This window comes from Triturus cristatus, chromosome 10 (assembly GCF_964204655.1).
Source record: "Triturus cristatus chromosome 10, aTriCri1.1, whole genome shotgun sequence".
Taxonomy (NCBI): domain Eukaryota; kingdom Metazoa; phylum Chordata; class Amphibia; order Caudata; family Salamandridae; genus Triturus; species Triturus cristatus.
This window is the reverse complement of record NC_140593.1, coordinates 487135930-487156531: the sequence shown is the minus strand read 5'-3', so window position 1 is coordinate 487156531 and position 20602 is coordinate 487135930. Positions and strand designations below refer to the sequence as shown.

The window sequence follows — 20602 nt, the reverse complement described above, 5'->3', positions numbered from 1 at the left end:
TGAGATGGCCAACACCCAGGTGTCCAGACTTATAGATTCAGTCCATTTCTTTCCCCTCTTTCAGACACAACCCCTATTCTTTTGCTCCTTATATGGTAGTAGTAAAGTGTAGGTGTCAAAAAATCCAATCAGTCAGTTCTACCCGACGGCACGCCAGAAACTCAACAAGAAATGACATTCGATTCATTAGGAGCGGAAAATGCAGATAACAATTAATATTTGCATATTTCATTTTTACTTGAAGTATGTACACCGAAGGGTCAGAAAGAGAGCTTATGACAAAAAAAAAAAAGCAATGTTTATAACTAAGATAAAACGTGGATTTTTACATTTCAGGCGAAATATATATTCAGTGCTCTGTTTTCGTAGTTTGGCATTGAAATGGTTACACGCATTGGAAAAGTAAAAAAAAAGATGTATTGAATAGCCGGTGAGTATACTCGTGCTGTAGTTATCGCAGAATAATAGGGCATCTGAGAATCAGGACTCTATTGTTGGAAGGAATCCGAGGGAGTTTCTCGGGGAGTTGACTTTGTCAGTGTCTTTAGTTAGCAGACTGTGATGTGGAGTTCACTGCCCGCTGTACAATGCCCACTTCACCGCTCTACTCAAGCCCCGCGGTGTCACGTGGTCTTGATGCAACCTGCCTTTCATGGCTATTACACTAATGCACGTCACAATCAAGCTTATCCTCCGCAGATGGACTCAATCGCTTTTAATGAAAAGTCAAGGTCATCCTTGATGCTCATTGGCTGTCTGCAGCAAAGCGAGCGGGCAATGGTGAACAAGGGATTCCCATTACTGTCAATGCCTTTCAAAGGCAATAGCAATATGAGTAGAGATAAACAAAGGACAAACATCATACGCCGCCCCCTGTGGAGCAGGAGAAGATGGCAAGCACCCAATTATGTTAAATCTTTTCAGGGAACATCTTGGTACATATTTGGGATGTAATCTCCCAATGAAGCCTACAGTATGCTCCTCTGCTTGTCGGTTAATGAGCGCTATTAATAATTATGCTTGAAATGCAGCTTCTGAATGCACAACAAGGATTAGCCAGATGGCCAACGATGGGTTTGCCAGAGCCGAATTAGTGATGTTTTACTGAATTAGTTAGATTCTCGCATTCTAATTGCTAACCATACGCCACTTTGCAAGCGGGAGCCATGTTTGTCAACGCGTTCCTTCAAATCATTATCAATCCACTTGACGGTGGTGGCGGGGCCCCATGGAGGAGGCTGAAAATGGATGGGGACAGTTGTTAGCTTGGAGGGAGCACAGCGCCTAGCCCCCTGCGACCAGAGGTCATTCAATTTCCATGTCTTAAGGGTAGATCTTTAGGATTCGTGCACAAATCCTCACTTTCTTCTATTTTTACCTGTTGACACACATGTCATTTTGAAGGCTTTTTGTACCTCATCTTACTTATGCAATTGATGTGTCCCAGATTTTGCAATCTTTTCTCCAGAATCCACATTTACTAACTGTAAACAAATTAAGTTGCTTTCTCTCTCACTTGCCCCCCCTGTAGAATGCCTTCTCTCCCTGTCTCTTTTCATGTATCTTTCCGTCTCACATCTTATTTTATTCCTTCACATTTCCTTCCTCATTTAATTCATTTTATTTGTTTGCCTTATTGTCGCTACTTTCTAACTGAAACCTCTCATGCTCACCGCTCCTCTCTCTCGTTGACTAACTTGCCTTGCTCCTTAATTTTATCCATCCTAACTTTGTCCCCTTGTTCTCTTGTTCTCTTGACCTCTTTTCTTTTTAATCACTCTCTTCTATTTTCTCATCCACCTAAGTCTTATATTTTTCATTTATCCCCTCTCACATTTTCTTCTCTACCTCATGACTCTCTTTCCAGCCATCGCTGCATTCCATTAGATTCTGCTTATCTTCTCTCAAAACTCCTATCAGAAACGTTTTGGCCAACAAATCAGCCACGGTATTTATTTAGAGTACTTAAATAGCGCACTAGCACAAGTGAGCATTTAGGCGCTTTACATTTAAAAAGGAACCATAAAATGAAGATGGCAGCACAATAACACAAATGACAACAGAGGAACTTCAGAAGTGGCGGTTTAATTTCTGTAGGCCCAGTAGAATTAGATGCAGTTTGACTGACTGATTTACTTTAAAACCAAGTTATTATTTCACTATTTATTTTATGCATGCCTAGAGAGAGCAGGCCCTCTGGCACAAGAAAGAGTATGATGTTGCTGAACCACAACAATACTCCAGATGTGGTTACACACTCTTAAGTGAACACACAACTGCCAGTATCAACACTGCTACATTTTAAAGTGAAGTAACTCCTCTTTTCCTTGTGTTCAATATATGTTGCAAACCTGTAACATATATATATTTTGGGGCACTCTGTGTTGCATGAGAGCGAATGACTGACTGAACAAAATACTTAGTTTTAAATCTTCAGAGAGAAATATTTTACAGAGCAGAGTTTAGAGACTGGATTGACCTAACGTATTCACCACTTTAAGACATATTATTTATAAAAAGCCTAGCCTGACCATTGATTCCTCCGAATGGCAACCCTGAGCTGAGCAGACACATGGGTAATCGATTTCTCTGGCTCTGCCTGAAATACAGGCCTAATAACCTGCCCGCCCACATCATTTTTGACCAGAAACAACATTGCCTTGCAAGGGTGAGCTGTGGGGTGGCCACTCCAAGAAGGGGGGCTCATGGGTCTTCAACTTGGGGTCGATGAGAGTCTCTATCTGCACCCACGCTCTAGTCCAGCGGTTCTTAACGTTTTGACTTCTGCGGCCCCTCTCTGAATCATTACTGGCATCCAGGGACCCCCCACTAAGTCAAAATTGGAAGCAGAGGACCACTGGCTTAGCAACTTCTATGATTTGAAACTCAAACAATACACAAAAATACAGAAACAAGAATGCACTCAATAAATGCAGAAATATTGAAATATTTTGTTTGATTCACAATCAAATATAAAACAGGTTTTCAAAATGTTCAATTTTGCTTCTTTTTAATATGTATAGTTTATTTAATTTTGTAAACAGTTGCGGCACCCTGGGTAGGCCTTAGGGATCACAGTGTCCTTGAACCACAGGTTAAGAACCGTTCCTCTAGCCCATCTCTGGTCGCTCCGCTAGCAGCACTGAAAAAACAAAGCAGACAAGAAAGAGGCTTTCTGTGCCCAGTTGCTTTGTAATACCGATTTTGAATACAGAAGTGAGACCAAGAGGCAGGGCTGGTTCAGAAAGCAACATGCCCTCACTGGTAGCTCTGTCAGTCCAAAGTGATAGAGTGTTGTCGGCATCTGCAGACGGTAGACACCGAGCATTGTGGAATGGATGCAAGAAATGGAGAGAGCATGTTTTTCTATCAGTACTGATCTGTGATAGTGTCCTCCTATTAACAACCTGGGTCCAAAATAAGCCCCCTCCATTATATATCTGCTAGTATTTTTTTGTTGGTTGGAAAATCAATGATACCTGAGATTTCATAAAACTTCAGATACATTTGAATAGAGCAAATAGAATTAAATGCAAAATATTATGGGCCCCATTTGCAGACCTTCCTGTGCACCTTTGTGCTACTTAGGGCTGGAAAAAAGAAGGGATCATAAAGTATACTTCCTGAGGCACAGAATTAGAATTTGTGCTTTTTTTCAGTATTAAATTGCATGTACAACAGTGGGAAGTTCACCATCAGGCAGTGGGAGTCCGTGCAAAGACATTCAAGCTCATAATTATGTGGGTGTTCACATACTGCTTGCCCCTATCAAAATGATAGCAAATTTACTCATGTGAAAAATAGATACTTTTTCAGGGTGGGGAAGGGAAGAGAACAAAGATAAGAGACATATCTTTGTACACTTGGAAAATGTATTCCTTATAGAGAAAACAAATGGCACAATTCACATGATTTATCATTGTGGAGATTTCACATATTAGAAAATCTGCATGGCTAAATATCATGAATTGGAATTCTCCTGGATATCTTTGCATAGAGGGGTACCTCTGGAATTCTTTATGAATTCCATAAAAGTGAGAAATCAGCTTCATACATAGGGCTAAACGTATGGAAATCAATGTCCAATTTTCTCATGGGCTTGTTAATCCTATATTGGGGAGCTTAAACGTGTTACCATCACACCTTACTCCTGTACAGATTAAGCATTATATACATGGGTTCTTTGATCTGTGTCCTGTTTCCTATTGCACAGAATAAGGGGAGTAGTAAAATGTATGTGTCACAACCGACTGCTATCGGTCCCCAGACTATTACCACGGTACAGCTGCTGTGGCCTGCAGCTATGAAATCTCTGCAGAGTCAGATCGTCTTGACTTTGTAGCCAGTTAATAAAGCTATTTATTGTCCCTGAACCTCCTTATGTGCCCTTAACTGTAACTCAGACACACAAGTCAGGTAAGGAGCAATAACTGGATTTATTGGCAGGTTCTGTGTTCAATAATACTAAAGTCTCCTTTCATGCAGTTGTAGTGCACATTTGCTCAATGCTGAACAATCCTAAGTAACCTATTCATTATAGTATTTATTTACTGACCTCCCAGCTCTCGTATCACTGACTTAAACAAAATACTGAATCCTGCTGTATACTTGTTATCTGAGCTGCTTGCAGATGCCCCACACTTTTAGCCCTATTCTGAACTGCTAACTGCTGTGGTAATTGATCTGAGAGTGTGCTGGGTCTTACTAACCATATTAGTGGGAGGTAGGAACTCTTCCACCAGACCACTATGTGTAGATAGTTTATAGGTCCTGATGAAATGCACAGTATAATTCAGAACACACTACATGAAACAGAAGATCTCGCTAAAGAGCCCCTTTATGGGTGCCCGTCGGGTATTGCACCGCCGACCCGACGAGGAGCGAGTCCATATGATTAAGCATGACACCTAGCTTGCTGGGTGTGTGAGGACTCTAGTTCCGACAAGGAGGATTCCCCTCCTTTCTGTCTCCACTCATGTTGGTTCATCCCCTCCCTCCATTGGGGAACTGCGTACTCTCCTTTGTTTCACATCTTACTAACCATGCCCAGCACCAGTGTTCTTTCCCTTAAACTGTAAATATGAATTGGTACACCCAATTGGCAAAGTACTTTTACACCCTTGTAAGGACCTAGTAAATTGTACCAGTGGTACCCATGACAGGGGTGTAAAAGGGGCACCAGGGCTGCAGCGCTTATTGTGCTACCCTGAGTGACCCAAGTAAAAACGAAGTCTGCAGGTCTGCAATGTCAGCCCTGCACGAGCAGCTTGCCTGCTTAAATTTGACCCTGCACACCCCATTTGTGACAGGGTCACCTCACAGCATTTAATATATGTCAGTCACCCCTATGGTAGGCCTCCTATAGCCCAGGGGGTAGAATGCAGTATATTACATGTGTTTAAGTATATGTGCAAGCATATACTACCCGTGGTAGTGTTCTAGAAATAATTCTACCGCAAGTGACTTGTGGTCCATAAGATACCATAGGTTGCCATTAGGACATTACCTATATGTCCATCTCTATGGTGTCCCAGCCAATTTCTTTCATGTTTGGTGCCAAAAACCCGTGCTTTTTAATCCCTGATACACTGGTGTTAACGAGATTTAACCAGCATGTACCCAGGTGACACTTTAGACAGTGCCCAACTAGTTTAACCAGTGTTTCTGTGCCTTAGCAGGCTTTTTGAAGCTTGCCACCAAGACAGAAGTCTGACCTCATGCTGGGAACTGTCTGCTACTTATTAGTTGCGCTTTTGGAAGCTTCCCCCTGGGCTCAACTATGCCCACGATTGGGTTAACATGTAGTTCAATACGTGACTGTTTTATTTCACAAGATGGGATCACACCAAAATTCTTAGTAATCTTGCTGTTCTATTATTTCATTTTTTTCCATGAACGTGCATTTTCTTGTGTTTTGATTCAAATCAAAGTGTATCTCATTGATTTTCCATGTATTTGACATAAATGGTCCAATGCATTTTGGGCCATTAGCCCTTCATCAGAGATTCATGTGAAAGAAGTGTCTAATTCTCCCAAAATGCCACAATAATTTTCAGATTAGACATCATGATACGGAGCACGTTACGCCAGGAGCACACAAAAAATTTGGGAACTTCAGTTTAAACCCAGTTAAAAATCAGGTTGTGCACGCACAACAAACTATTACCTGTCTGCTACTCCTAGAGGCCAGAGACAAAGACCTGTGTGAGCAGGAGGTAACACATCCGCCCACCCAGGATGGCTAGTGATTAGACTGGTGTGGCAGTGAGCCTCAAAGTCTTCATTGGTGCCACTAGACAAAGGAACTTGTCCCCTACTCGAAGACAAAGTCTTCCCCTGCCCCATGAACTATATTTCATGGGCAGGCGGGAAATTAGCTATGCAGGGGGCATCCACCTCCACAAGGCTAACCACACCTGTAGGGTGTTGCACCTGAGGTGTACAGTCAAGGATGTTTCTGGACATCTTGAATTTAGGCTTAGAAACAGGTTCTGACTAGTTTTAGTGACATACACCCACAGGATGTTGTCACTACTGGGGTGTATTTGCTGCAGGACTAGATGCCCATTGGCTACTAGTTCTCACACCAACTATCATACTCTGAATCTAGGATTTAGGGTACAGCTCAGACACCAGAACATCAGATTCGATGTGATACCAAGAAGAGACCCGTTTTCAAGACAAGTCAGGACTCCACGAAGATAGGTGCTAAGCTCTGCACCTGTGGCAGCCAGCCTGCCTTTCGACTCAACTAAGGCAAGAGACTGGTTCCAAAAGGCAGGTGAACCCCTCTGCAAACTCCAGACTTCACTAGAACTCCCTTGGACTAGAGAAACTAGTCTCCTGCAGTTGGCAGGCACAAATCACAAAGCCCACAATCTTGAAGTCTTACACTCCGAGCCCCCCAGCATGGCTGCTAAAAGTCCTTGTGCAGGTGACTTCTGGCCACTTAAAGTCCTTGTGCAGGTGGCTTCTGGGAACTATAGTGCCAACCCTCAGTGAGGTTCAACTTCCTACAATGTTCCCTTTGTCTTCTGGATAAAGATCTTCTCAACCAGAGTGCTTGCAGGTACTAAGGCTTGTTGGTGGTCAGTCCGACTACTACCTGCTTTATTTGATGCTTCAAGAAAAGAGATTCATCTGCTTGAGCGACCAACCACTCCTGTGGCTCCACCATAAAGATGTTGAATTTGTTTTTACCCTCTCTTGACATGCCTGCCAGCTCCTCTGGCTGCGGTGCAGCACCATGGATAGCCAAGAGCACCTCTGAACCCGAGTACACAGAGCCAGGTGGATTGGATCTGCTTGGAAACTCCTGGTCCAGGGCCAGCTCCTTGCTTTAATTCCACAGGGTTTTGCTCAACTCACGCTACAAGTACCTTTTTCCTAAGGTAACCATTTCAACACACAAGTCTGATTGACAGCTCTTTTGACAGCTGGAAGTGCACCTCTGCACCCCCTTTGCCAGAGCCAGGAAAAATTCTGTTGTGAATTGATCTAAGGTCTCCCCGAGACCTTAACTCTGAGCAAGTTCCGTTGAAATCACTCTATAGTATAGATTGCAAATATGTGTTTTTCCCATTGACCACAACATTAATGTTTTTTACATTGCAAAGTATTGATTTATTTATTGCTTGAAAATTGATAACTCCAGTTATACTGTATGTATTGATGTCGGTTTGGTGTCTAAAAATTTGTAAAACACAGAGCTATTTTTATAAATTGGTGTCTGATTTCTCTCAAGTCGTGTCAATTATTTAACGTCTATGTTGGAGAATGTCAAATGCTTAACACATGTTCCTCTAAGTATCCTGCCTGCTCTTTGCTACTCTACCAGGACTGAGAGAAGGTGTACTGAGAGAGTACCCAGGGTCCATCTTAGTGTATTGTGCTAGTATCACATTGTAAGGCACCCCTCCCATACCACATAATACTTTCACTTTGCAACAATACTTACAACTAGTATCATAATGTAATCGCGGGCAATTATAGGAGGGGAAAAAAGGTTCTATGAGGATATTCTTTTATTGCAATTAGTTGATAGCGCTAATAGTTTTATCAAATTAAATCAGTACAAAACACTTCTTCTTTCACCACTCTATTTTTAGGGATCATGGAAGGTAAGTTCGGCGACTCCTTGGCTTGTAGCGTCTGTACAGGGGAAACAGGTTTTCAGGACGTCCTGTGTCTTGGGAAGCCTCGCTCAAAGCAGGTTGTTGAGGGAGACAAAAGAAAGAATAGGGCACTGGTGAGACGCTGTCTTAATGTGCATACATCAGGGAAGAGAGTGAGGGAGCACCAGTGTAGAGCCACACACACTTCTAAGGGAGGTGAATGTGCAGGAGTCCGGGATGATTGCGGGAAATCGGGAAGAGCACTATTTAGCAGGCTTTCTCCCCACCCACCCCGCAATGCGCTCTCGTACCTTGGACAGCCACGCTCCTCCTGGAGCGTGGCCCGGCGCAGCACCTTCCTGGAGGCCTCCTGGCACTCTCGGCGGTACCACTTCTGCGCAGAGAGAGGGTAACGAGGCTCGGCTCCTCTCCTTCAGATCTCGCTCTGTCTTCGGCTCCTCTGTGCTCCAACTCCGACTCGCTCCGAAGCTTCCGGGATCTCCCTCTTCCTCCTCGGAGTCTCCCTCTAATCGTCGGCTCTCGGTGACGTCGTCCTGACGTACTTCCTTTCCCGCTTCCTGCTTCCAGTTAAAGGGGTCGGGTTCCAGATATTCGGTTTCTTCCTCCGGCAGGCCCCTCCTGAAATGCTGAAGTTTTTCGGGCTGGGGAGACATAAAGGACCCTGTACGGTGAGTCTATTCCCCCTCCTGTACTCTTAGGGGGTCTCGGGCGTAGATGGCCCCGCGACACATAGTAATTGATATTTATAGATTACAGTGCTTTGTGGTGGAGAATCCTGGGATCAAACCAGCAACCAAATCTCTAGGTATCTGGAGTTAATCAAATAGTGAATTTCCCTACTCACCTAACAGATCACATAGTCAACATAAAAGTCTCCCACTACATTAAAGCCCCCAAAAAAACCTTCAATACCATCCTCAACCAAACAGCGATTCCTGATTGAAGACTGTTTCAACAACATAAACAGTTATTATTTAGAGGTAAACTACGAAGCTATCACAACACCATAGATGTTGAGCTAATTCCCAAAAGCATCCATTATCACCCAAAAAATATCCATTAAAAGAGTGAGTGTTTTTCCTCCTGTCAAACCTAAAAAAAAGAACTCATGATCCAAAAGACAAAAAAAAGTGGTTAATGAAGAACTTGCCGAACTAAACCAAGCCAATTGCAAACTGAATTAGAAGTGCATTGAAAAAATTAATTAATAAATAGAAGAAGCTGTTGGATTGGTTTGTTAAAAATTAGTGAGAGTAATGGATGATGGTTTATTGGTAGGAGATAGGGATTGGAAATGAGAATACAATTGAGAAAAGATATTTTGTAGGGTTGTGAATTTGTGACTAGAAGAAGATAATAGGCCAAAGAGTGTTTGAGCTTGTGAAGAAGAAATAAAAGTGCCTTTGTTATATAATTGTTTGACTCAAATTAGCCCCTTAGATCTCCAAGCCAGCCAGTAAATGTGTTTGTTGTTTAAATACAAGTAGAATCTGTAGTGAAAATGAAACACACCGGAACAGCTAGCAATTGGCTGCAAAATGATCTTAGGAGCAGTTTATGTAAGTCATATTAAAAAAGTGTTGGGGCTCAGAATATGTAGTAAAATGTAGAAATATGCTATCTCTGCTATAATGACCTGCAGTAGGCAAAAGTAAACATTTTGCCATTATCAGTAATAGAAATTGGGTTATTATTTAGGAGGGTTATCCCTATCACCTTAATAGACACAACCTGGTTAGATCAAAACATAGGGGCTGTTTACGATGGCGGACGGACTTTAGTCTATCCGCTATCGTCCCGGGGCTTGGGACTGCCCGCCTATATGGCGGCGGTCCCACACATGGAATTACATTGCAACCACCACTGTGGCAGTCGCATTGTGCTTTTTTACCATTGTGGAGGGTGCTGTTGGCTGCAGCACCCACCACAATGGTAAAAATGCAAGTGTTGCATTTCCCTGCACTACGTGGCAGGCACCACGCGGTGCCTGCCACATGGTGTAGGGAAATGTTGGGGATCACCATAGGTGCCCCCCAAGTACAAAACTTGAGTGCCCCTGCTGAAGGGGGCTCGATACAGGCCCCCAAAGTACATCCCCGCCAGCCTGTGAATTGCAGTTGAACCGCCATACACAGGCTGGCTGGGATGCGGCATCTTAATCTGGCGGACGGTGCCTGCTAGGAGCCATAGACAAAGTGGCACCGGAGCAAAGAGATAGAGTCAGAGACAAGGGCAAAGGGGCCCCCTGGTTCAATGAGACTCTGAGGGAAAGGAAGCAACGCCTCCGCCAAGCCGAGAGGCGGTGGTGTAAAGCATACGACCCAGCTGAGCTGTCACCCTATAAAACCTTACTTACCTCATATAAAAAATCCATCATGATCAGAAAAGCCAAATATTACGAGGCAAGAATTACAGATGCGCCAAAAAACAGAAAGAGACTTTCAGAATACTGAAAGAACTCAGCCAAAAGTCTGAGGTGAAATCCGCAGCAGCGCCCCTAGACTGCAATGTATTTCAGACCTTCTTTCTTCAGAAGGTGAGGGACATCGCTCAGAGATTGATAATACCCCTATCAATCAGGGCTCTTTAGTTCTGAATCAGGTCCCCCCACTTCCCGGCAAGCAACTTACCATCTTCCCTAACCTGGATTCAGCATCATTGACACAACTGATGAATCGCACCAAATCGGACTCCCCTGCAGACCCTTGCCCCCCCCCCGAGGATCTTCTGAATGGCCCTTCCCGGGCTGGAAAGGCAGATCCTCGCCTTACTAAACAACTCCTTGGAGACTGGTTACTTACCCTCCAACTTGAAGGAGGCCAGAGTCACACCCCTGTTGAAGAAACCTGGAGCAGATGCGGCTAATCTCAAGAACTATAGGCCCATCTCCCATCTCCCCTTCCTGGCGAAAGTCATGGAACAACATGTCCTGAAGACACTCTCATCCTTCCTGGAGGAACACCAGCTACTCCAGGCTCGACAGGTGGGTTTCAGAGCCCATCACAGTACTGAGCTAGTGATGCTGTCTGTACTCGATGACCTAAGAATTATGGCTGACAATAAAAAACCGAGCACCCTGATTTTACTAGATCAATCATCGGTGTTAGACACAGTCAGCCATACACAACTGCTGGCTCGAATCACGGACCTGGGCATCCGCGGGCTGGCACACCAGTGGCTAGAATCCTTCTTGTCAGGTCGGTCCCGGGGGATCCAGTTGGGGAAACAGGTATCGGATAGGGGCACCCTCATCTGCTGCGTCCCCCAGGGCTCCGCACTGTCCCCCCTCCTCTTCAACATGTACCTTCAGCCTCTGGTGATAGCTCTAGCCCGAATGGATTGCCGAGTTTTCAACTACGCAAATGACACCCAACTCATCCTCCGGATTGACAATTCCGCCCATGCCCAGGATCTGGCGCAAAACATCCTCAGGTTCACAGTGAATTGGATGACAGCCAATTCACTAAAAATGAACCCCGACAAAACAAAAGTCCTTGAAAGATAATCCCTGGAGTGACCGCTTCTGGCCCCAAGAGCTGGGTGCCACCCCCACACCAGTACCCGTCGTTAAAAGCCTGGGCATAAAGATCGACTCTGAGCTTTCCATGGCCAACCAAGTCACCACAGTGGTCGGAACATGAATAGGCCTCATGAGACAGCTACGGAAATTCATCCCCCTCCTTTCCACTGCCTCACTACAAATGATTTTGTCAGCCACAATCGTATCCAGACTAGACTATGGCAATGCCATATATGTCGGCCTCCCCCAGAAACTCACCAATAAACTGCAGGTGGTACTGAACGATGCAGCCAGGCTGATTTTTAGGCTGCCTTGAGGGACTCATGCCACCCCTTTGCTGTGTAAACTGCATTGGCTTCCTATGAAGCAAATAGCAAAATTCAAGGGTCTCTGCATTGCCCATAAAGCAATTTACGGCAAAGCCCCAGCTTACATCAAGGAACGACTGGAGAATTATGTTCCGGTCGCACACTGCGGTCATCCGAGGCCTGCCGCCTGGCCCCTCCAGGGTACAACATCGCATCCAAAGGGGGCAGAGCATTTTCCGTCTTGCTCCCACAATTATGGAACCAACTGCCTGATTACCTCCGCAAGGAACCTGCACTCCTCCCCTTTAGGAAACAGCTCAAAACCGTCCTGTTCAGGGAAGCTTTGGACACAGTGTAACTCTCCTTCCCTGTGCTGCCATGTATACGCTAACGACCCTTTGGCAACTCCCTCTAAAACGCTAAGAGACCTGCCGGTGATTAAGCGCTATACAAAAACCAATTAACATAACATAACATAACTGCCACCATTTTAGAGATGCTTTGTGGCTACGCCAGGCAATCATAATGATTGCCTGTGGCGGACCCGTGGAGGACAGACTTTGCATCCGCCAGCACACCCCCGCCATCGTAATATGGCAGGCGGAGAAGTGCTTCACGATGGCGGCGAAACAACCACCGGCAGGCTGCCGGTGGTGGTGGCGGTTTCTCCGCCATCGTAATCAACCCCATAGTTCTGCGAGTGTCTCTACTCCAACTTGGATAGGTATAGTGCAAGCAACAACAAATCTCCAGAGATGCGTATGTTAATTTTAAGCAGTATCAACAATTTTAAAGTAAAGAACATCAAATTCCAAATCAATGTGAAAAAGAGAGACAATGCAATGAGCAAAAAGATGCCAAGATCATAAAAATAGGATAGGAGAATCAGAGATATGAATATTTAATGTTTAAGACAAAAAGCACCTAAAAACAATTGAAGTGCCATTGGAGATACGATTCACTAAATGGGACGTCCTGGTCCACGTTTTCACCTCCAAGTTTAGCTATTGAAATAGAAATCATAATCTTGCAGTCTGTCAAAGTTGGATACATCATTTTTATGCTCCCCCTGAAGCCTTTCAGTGGGAGCACAACAGTAGCATCAACAGTTCAAAGAGGGACAAAGTCAGACTTCATGCCTGCTGAGGGTGCTTTGTCGGTTGGATACATTTGCTGCCTTGAACCAGCCTAAGATTTTACCTTTAGACAGAGTCACTCTTTTGGATGTCAACATCTTCTATTGGGGCAGGGCTGGAAGCAGTAACTGGGAAGGGCTCCTGAATCCAGGTACTTTTACCACATGGTCCAGTTGAAACTGTTTTAAGGTAGAAAAGAATTCCAAAGAGGAAGAACCTGTTTTTCTTGCCCACTGAGGGAGCGACTCTCCTGAGCAAGCCTCAGTCCTTGTCTCGATCCTTCTGAGTTGGAAAAGAAGACTAAGTCCCACTTTTCTCCTGCTGCTAGGAAAGTTCCTTCTGGTCACTCCTGCAGCAACTGGTTCGTCAAACCTTGTTGCTTGGCTTCAACTCCCTCAAACCAAATCTCCTGCCGAGCCCAGTCCTCTGTGTCAGCTAGGTCCTTTTGGAGTCTGTATCCTTCTATCTTTTGTGTCTCTACAGCAGGTAAAAAAGATGCCATCCACCTGACCCTTTGAGACCAGTTCCAGTCCATGGGTGCCATTAAGGTGTATTTGATGAATCCTCTTCTCCCAGCCGTAGCCTTATTTCAGTGGAAACATTTTCTTCAAGTTACTTTTTCTAGGTCAGGGAATGTTCTGATGAGGTGGTCTTTGAGGTGGCAGATTCATCCTGTGCACTAGCCAGTGATTGGATAAATCAATCAATTCTAATTATGTTCTCACAGTCCCTCATCTCCTTTTGTAACATGACCCCTGTGCCTTACTGTGAAATTGCCCAGGAGCCCCTGTTTCAATATGGCAGAACCCTTCTGCCACACATCAGGTCTGTCTTCAGTTTGTTGGCTACTTCCCGTAATTAGATGAGCTCACTTTCCACCTGAGAAGATTCAAACTGTTTCTTCTCCCCTCCTTGACTGGAGGCTGGCTGTCTAGGAGGGCTTTGGGGTGAACAGAAGAACCCTTCCCTGGCATCTGCAAATCAAAAGAGGTAGTGTTAAGGCTGTCCTTTGTTCTGTTAACTGTTCTTGTGCCCTCCCAGGAAGCTAACCCCTGCCTCATAGTCAGCAGTTCCATCACCTGCCTAATCAACCCTTCATGCATGCAATCACTCAGTAAGCCAGTCAGAGAGTTACTCACATGGTTAGCGAAATGACAAATTAAATGTTCTGTAAAGGAAGAAAAAAGTTGTGTAGGCCAAAAATATGTAATGATTTGATTCATGCTTCCATCAGTAAAGCAGAACTTGTTGAGAAGAGCAACGAGCTGTTTTGACAATAATTTGCATTCTCATATGTGTTTTATTATAAACAACTAATTAAGTAGGAGAGCGAGAAAAAGACGCAGGCCATGCTCCTTTCTTCAGTAATCAAAGCGGAGGCATTCTGCTGAGCACAGTGTTGTTCTGCCTTTCAACGAAACCATTTTAACTAATTTAGAAGTATCGCTTTCAAGTTATGCGTTTGAACAATACATATAAAAAGAAAACAGTATTCCCGCTGTTAAAATTCAAAACATGTAATTATGACATACCGTGAAACCATCAGAGCTCATTATGTATGGGCACTGTGGCTGACACACTCAAAACAAATAACATGGCCTATCAGTACTAAAATGGCATGTTGTAGGTGGCCATGAACAGCCACACATACATTCAGTAAATGACAATGTTTTATTTGGAGCTTTATTATAAGACATGTTAATTGTATTTTTTAAATGGAAAGCAATCAAACAAAAAATATATATTCAGTGGAAACCTGGGGCCATATTATCCCTAGTGGCCTGGGGTGTAAAGTTCACTTTGGTATTACAGAAGGGGCTGCAGACACCTGTATAACTCTGTTTCCAATACAGATCACAGCACCGCTACATATGTGCCAGTACAATCCCAAAGGGGCATTCCCTCATTTGCATGGATGTGTGACTACAGAGCAGGGAGGGAATCATTAGGCCTTGTGCCTGGCCATACTATTGACGCCAGCACAGAATAAAAGAGGCTGTCATAAGGTGCACTGACTGCGCTCCAGTCGATGCACCCTGAGGGTACCCCTCAGAACTGGAATAGCAGGCCCAGCGGATTTCCCAGACATCCCCCCAAAAGTGTGTGCAGTTAGTTCCTGTAACTGCCAGCACGGAGATCTCTGTCCTCTTCAAAATGCAGGCTGGGTTGCAGCCTGAACAGTGAAATTCGAACTGGTCGCTACAAACAGCCGGTCTGCCTTTCACTAATGCTCTGTTCCCAGTGCAAGAACTGGTTGGGAAACAGCGTTTACAATGCTGCCATTACATCGCGGTGCTTTTATAACGCGGTCGTTACAACGACCGCGTTGTTAGTACGCAATACCTTTACATCGCAAGTCAGAACGACTTGCTGTAGGGGGCGCTCTAAACTAAGGAATAGCATTATTTATTATTCCAACACCTTCCTTAATGTTGCACATGCTGGAGTTGGAATAGTTAATTATACTATTCCTAAGTCCAGCGCACCCCCTACAGCAAGCCGATCTAATGACATGCGATGTAAAGGTATTGTGTTCTAACAACGCGGTCGTTGTAACGACCGCATTGTAATGGAACGCGATGTAATAGCATGCATAGTAACATACTATGTTCGAACTGGTTCGCTCCTGCACTCAGAAGAGTGCACTCAATGTTGTACTGCACACTTACCTAGTCCTTGTCTGGTGCACCCAGTTAAAAATGTGCCGCAGTGTAGCCCAGACCAGTGATCCTTATCTATAATATGGAAAGCATCCACTATCAGCTCCAGCCTGAGACACCATCACCATTACCTAATGGTGTATCTCCAATGATGGCTAGATCGCAGAGACTGCAGTTGTGCCAGGGAAATTTTGCGTCAACAGGTGCCCCACCTGACAATGTCTAAAATGACATTTGTATCAAACACAAAAAGAAGGGGGGATCTAGGAGCTAAAAAAAGGTCCAGTGTCCATGCTCCCAAGACTTAGTATATATTACCAGAAGGACAAAGTTCCTGCGGGCAGGTGCAAAAAGTCACCCGGGCCCTTAAAAATAAATAAGGAGTGAAAGAGTTCCTAGTTTGAAGAACCACTCAGGTAAGTGGAGGACCACTCTGTGTCCTCTATTGCCCTCACACACCCCGAAAGGTGTCATGCTTCATCATTGGGCGGTTGCTGCTCGTAGGGCCGGCGCTGCAATTCCCTACGGGCCCCCGAAGGGTCACTTTCTCGGAGATCTTTTAGGCACCGTATGGATCAGGGATCAAAGGCCTGGGCATATTGTGCCTTCAGGGTCACAATTTTTTAGCAGTTTAATTCTGCTCAGGGTACATCTATACAATTTGCTGCATGATGACCCTCCATGTTTTTCACTCACTTGCACGAACCTTTTTTACCCTCCATACAGAACCCACTTTCCACATACCCACATGCACCATCCGGCGGTTCCTAAAAGATCTCCGAGAAAGTGACCCTTCGGGGCCCGTAGGGAATTGCAGCGCCGGCCCTACGAGGAGCAACCGCCCAATGATGAAGCATGACACCTTTCGGGGTGTGTGAGGGCAATAGAGGACACAGAGTGGTCCTCCACTTACCTGAGTGGTTCTTCAAACTAGGAACTCTTTCACTCCTTATTTATTTTTAAGGGCCCGGGTGACTTTTTGCACCTGCCCGCAGGAACTTTGTCCTCCTGGTAATATAAAATGACATTTGAACAGACTGTAACATGGTCCAAATTTTGACGCACAATTGCGCACACACAATCTACATAATCAAGAAGTGTTGGAGCAAACTAACTGGCATGGGTGCAGTCTCTGAAGCAAACTCTGAATGATGACCATCATTTATACATTTGCTTTCCATAGGGTTGTGCCTACTGTCTGCTTCCCTACAATTTGCGCATTATCACCATCATCAGGTCTTTGCCTTATTCTGGCCCCTATAACAATAACTAGACAGTATGTTTTGTATTGCTCTATAATTTAGATGTACTATTATGTCAATAAAGGTATTTTACAATTACCACAACCATTCAAAGGTAAGTAGGCCATTTAGGGTAGGCTACCTTCACTTGCTGTAATTTGGTATTTCAGCAGTTTCCCACACTAACACATGCAGAGTTTTTTCTGTTGAATGTGAATAATACTTTCTGGGCCATCCAAGTAGGTAGTAGATTGTGTTACTTCAGGGGATTGTGGAATTCCTCATCTTGCTTTTTGCTGAGACTGTGGTTATACATGCACAGGGTGTGTATTCTAGGGTCATTTTAATTTGAGAGCGTGTGTGATGCTCCAAGTTTAGGTTTTTATCAGGGGCGTGTCAAATATGCGTAATTTGCATATTTATGTGACATTAGGGCAAAATTACATGACATTACGCATAATTACGCAAAATGTAAATCCTGCATTTTGCGCTATATTATAGATCGAAACACGTTTAAACTAAAGCAGTGAACAATGAGAACAACAACCATCGTCTTCTTTTGTTCCAGTGGATTGCAGTAATTTTTTACTGCGATTTACACGCTCACAGCAAATTTTTACTGTGAATGGCGCATAATTACGCAAAGTGGCATAATGTCCATTTTCAGGGATGTCATGTACGAAGCATAACATGAAATTCCCAAAATTACTCGAAAATACGTTAATTTCACTGGTACTATTTAAATTACGCTCAGGCCTAGTTTATAGTAGTTCTTTCTATCTTCCACAGATTTGCTATATTGAATGCCTATCCCCGAAGTCAACCTTTTAGACACTTAACAGGTGACATTTGTAACCCTACACAAGTGTAGTCATTTTAGTTGCTTTGCAAAAAATAGAAGCAAGGTACTCTCTTGAGTTAAGGATTTCACTAGAGGCTTCTTGAAGCAAAATAGTCTCAGGCTCAACATGATGTTGCCAGGGCATCCACTGGCAACAAATATGGGATGCTGTATTGCAAGGACCCAGGCACACCCACCGTACACCTAAGGGTTAATCATGTGCTCAGTGGCGGCTGATGACATTTGAAAGTGGCAGGGCATAAAAGTTGTGGATCAGTGTTATGTTGCAAGCTAAGCAAGGTAGCCTGACTATCATACGGGAGGTTCTGGGGAGTTTTTTTTAAAGAGTGGGCAGTTCATTGCTTAATAAAATTATCAGTAGAAGGGCATGATTGTTAAAATGTAATGCCCATTTCAGTGAAAATGTGCAGTATGTGAATGGCAATGCCCTACTGCACCATCCTTTAGTAAAATGTATTTGCAGACAATCCGTTTAGTAATATATATGCGACAGCATGCCCAAAACGGCATGACCACCTATACATCCCCCGTAAACAAGACCAATTTCACTGAATTTTCTTTGCAGTTCTCTACAGGCCTTGCACTGCTCTGGCTGCAACAGGGAAATCAATGCCAGGTACAGGTGGGTTTGTGGGGTGTTGCCAGTTATTGATACCAACACTATCCCTGCATGCCAGGACACATTTCAGACCACTTCCATAACACAGGGCATCACCCTGTGCTGAACATGCCAGGAAGTCAAAAGGCTGATAAATTGATTTATTTTCTGGTGTTCTGACATAAAACTCTATCAGCTTCATAGGACACAATCTTAACACCGCCCCAGCCCTTCCGGCTCCTCACTAGCAACTTCCTGTTGAAAATCTCATTTCACAAAAGTCTGGCCCAGCTCTGTTAACAGGTGGGGAATGTGTTCTTTGGCAGTGATGGTGAAATGTCAATCAAAGCCCAGACACCCTCACCCACCTCCTACCGGTGCTTCGACGCTACAGGGATAAGTGCTGAAGCGGGGTCACCACTACCCCCTGGGAATGGTTTTCAGAACACCTTCCCTTTTCTCTGTAAGTGTCTTTCCACCACCACTTAAAGGGACTGCAAAGTGACGATTAAAAGCAACTGCCCACATAAGATGACAGGGAAAGCTGAAGCAATAAAACTGACAATTATAAATCAAAACAGAGAACGAAACACCACATTTTAGCAGCGTAACGAGTCAAGCCAGAAGTCCGAGAACAAGTCACTAATAAAAACAAGTTAAAGAGAGAACATACAAACCCACGAAAAATCTGTGCAGACCATTTTACCTGCGCAGTCTGAGGCATTCCGTAATACTACGAGGAATGATCTCGTCACACACGCATGTAACACAACTTGCGAGTCATTGCAGCTCATTGTACTTACCTGTTGTCACACCCCAGCCTGTCAATAATCTGCAGTGCTATGCTGTGACTGCAGCCGGTGCCCGTGTCCATCCCGAGCAATAAACACAGCCAACAACACATGGAATACAGCACACCTGCTGCGTGCCGATCAGTCCTGGTGCCGATTATGCAGAAATCAGAGCTGCACAGCCAAACTCTTCCACAGCCCACTCCCTCAGCTCCCATTATCCAATCAGGAGGCCTAAAAGTAGCACGAAGGCAGGGGAGTGCTCCAATTGTTGCCACCCACTACTCTGTCTTGAGAAAGGCCAGCCCTGCCCCATACCATTTATTTAAATAGCGCGCTGCTAAAATCTTCTGGGCCACAGCATAAGTGCTCATTTAAAACGAACCATTTTACGCTTTCTCTGGCCACTCCCTAATTGGCATATTTAATTCTCCCATGAGGCTATATTATGCACGCATTGCATGAAAAGTTAAATGTCACAAGTGAACCCCAGCAATTACTGTGCATCCACAAATGTGACAAGGAAAACATTTTTCAACTCTGCGAAGGTAGCTTGACTAAATCAGCTGTACGACCTGTTAAATAACCCTTTGACAGGGGAAAAAGTTCCTTCAAAATATTAATGGGTCACCCATAAATATTAATGGGTCACAGACCACAAGATAGGTGGACTAGCATTTAAACGAGGGACATATAGAAATGTAATATTGACATGATAATCCCCAAAAGCTATTTTCACTGTCAACGACTCTGGCTGTTCAATAAGAAAAACTAGAGTGTAGATTAAAATATGAATTCTTCTGTCTTGGGTTTGGTACAAGCTAGAGAAATGGTCCTACGGCTATTTTTTTTTATTGGTGATTAAAAAGACAACCCAATGGGGAGGTTAGATTTGTTTTAAATATTTAGGAAAAGTAATTTTTATAAAGTTACTTTTTCCTTGCCTGAAGGTCCTGGAGGCTAATTTGCATTAGCCTGACAATATCTACACTGCTGGTGCTTGACCTTAATTAGGTGTGACATCTGCTCCCAGAGCAGAGATAATGGCTTGGACGTGGTGACAGGATGGACTGGGTGTAGTGAGTATGATACATATCAGCTCAGGAAAGATACCTGGGGAGGTTCTAGGAACTTCATTAACTTGACAGACACACTGAAGCTTGTTCATTCATATTTTATTGTAAGGGGAGACTTTGGGAAGAAAAAGTGTTTTTCTTTAGGCCTATGGTCACTAGTCAAGTGGGAGGGGGAGCTGGTCCCAAATTCAGTTTGGTGCAGCTTAGGATAAGGGGACTGCCTGTTTTCTTAAACATTTCCCTGACCAGTATACAAGCTCCCTTCGAGGGCAGAA

General features: G+C 44.2%; 1 protein-coding gene across 1 annotated transcript in view; it reads right to left on the bottom strand.

Annotated features, from left to right (window-relative positions):
* Nucleotides 1-19395, bottom strand: part of ADARB2 (adenosine deaminase RNA specific B2 (inactive)) — a 515069-nt gene extending 495674 nt beyond the window's left edge. Inside the window, exon 1 of the mRNA XM_085630113.1 lies at nt 19264-19395. The gene's annotated coding sequence lies outside the window, so the exon portion shown is untranslated. The remainder of the gene's footprint in view (nt 1-19263) is intronic.
* Nucleotides 19396-20602: the final 1207 nt, after the last annotated feature.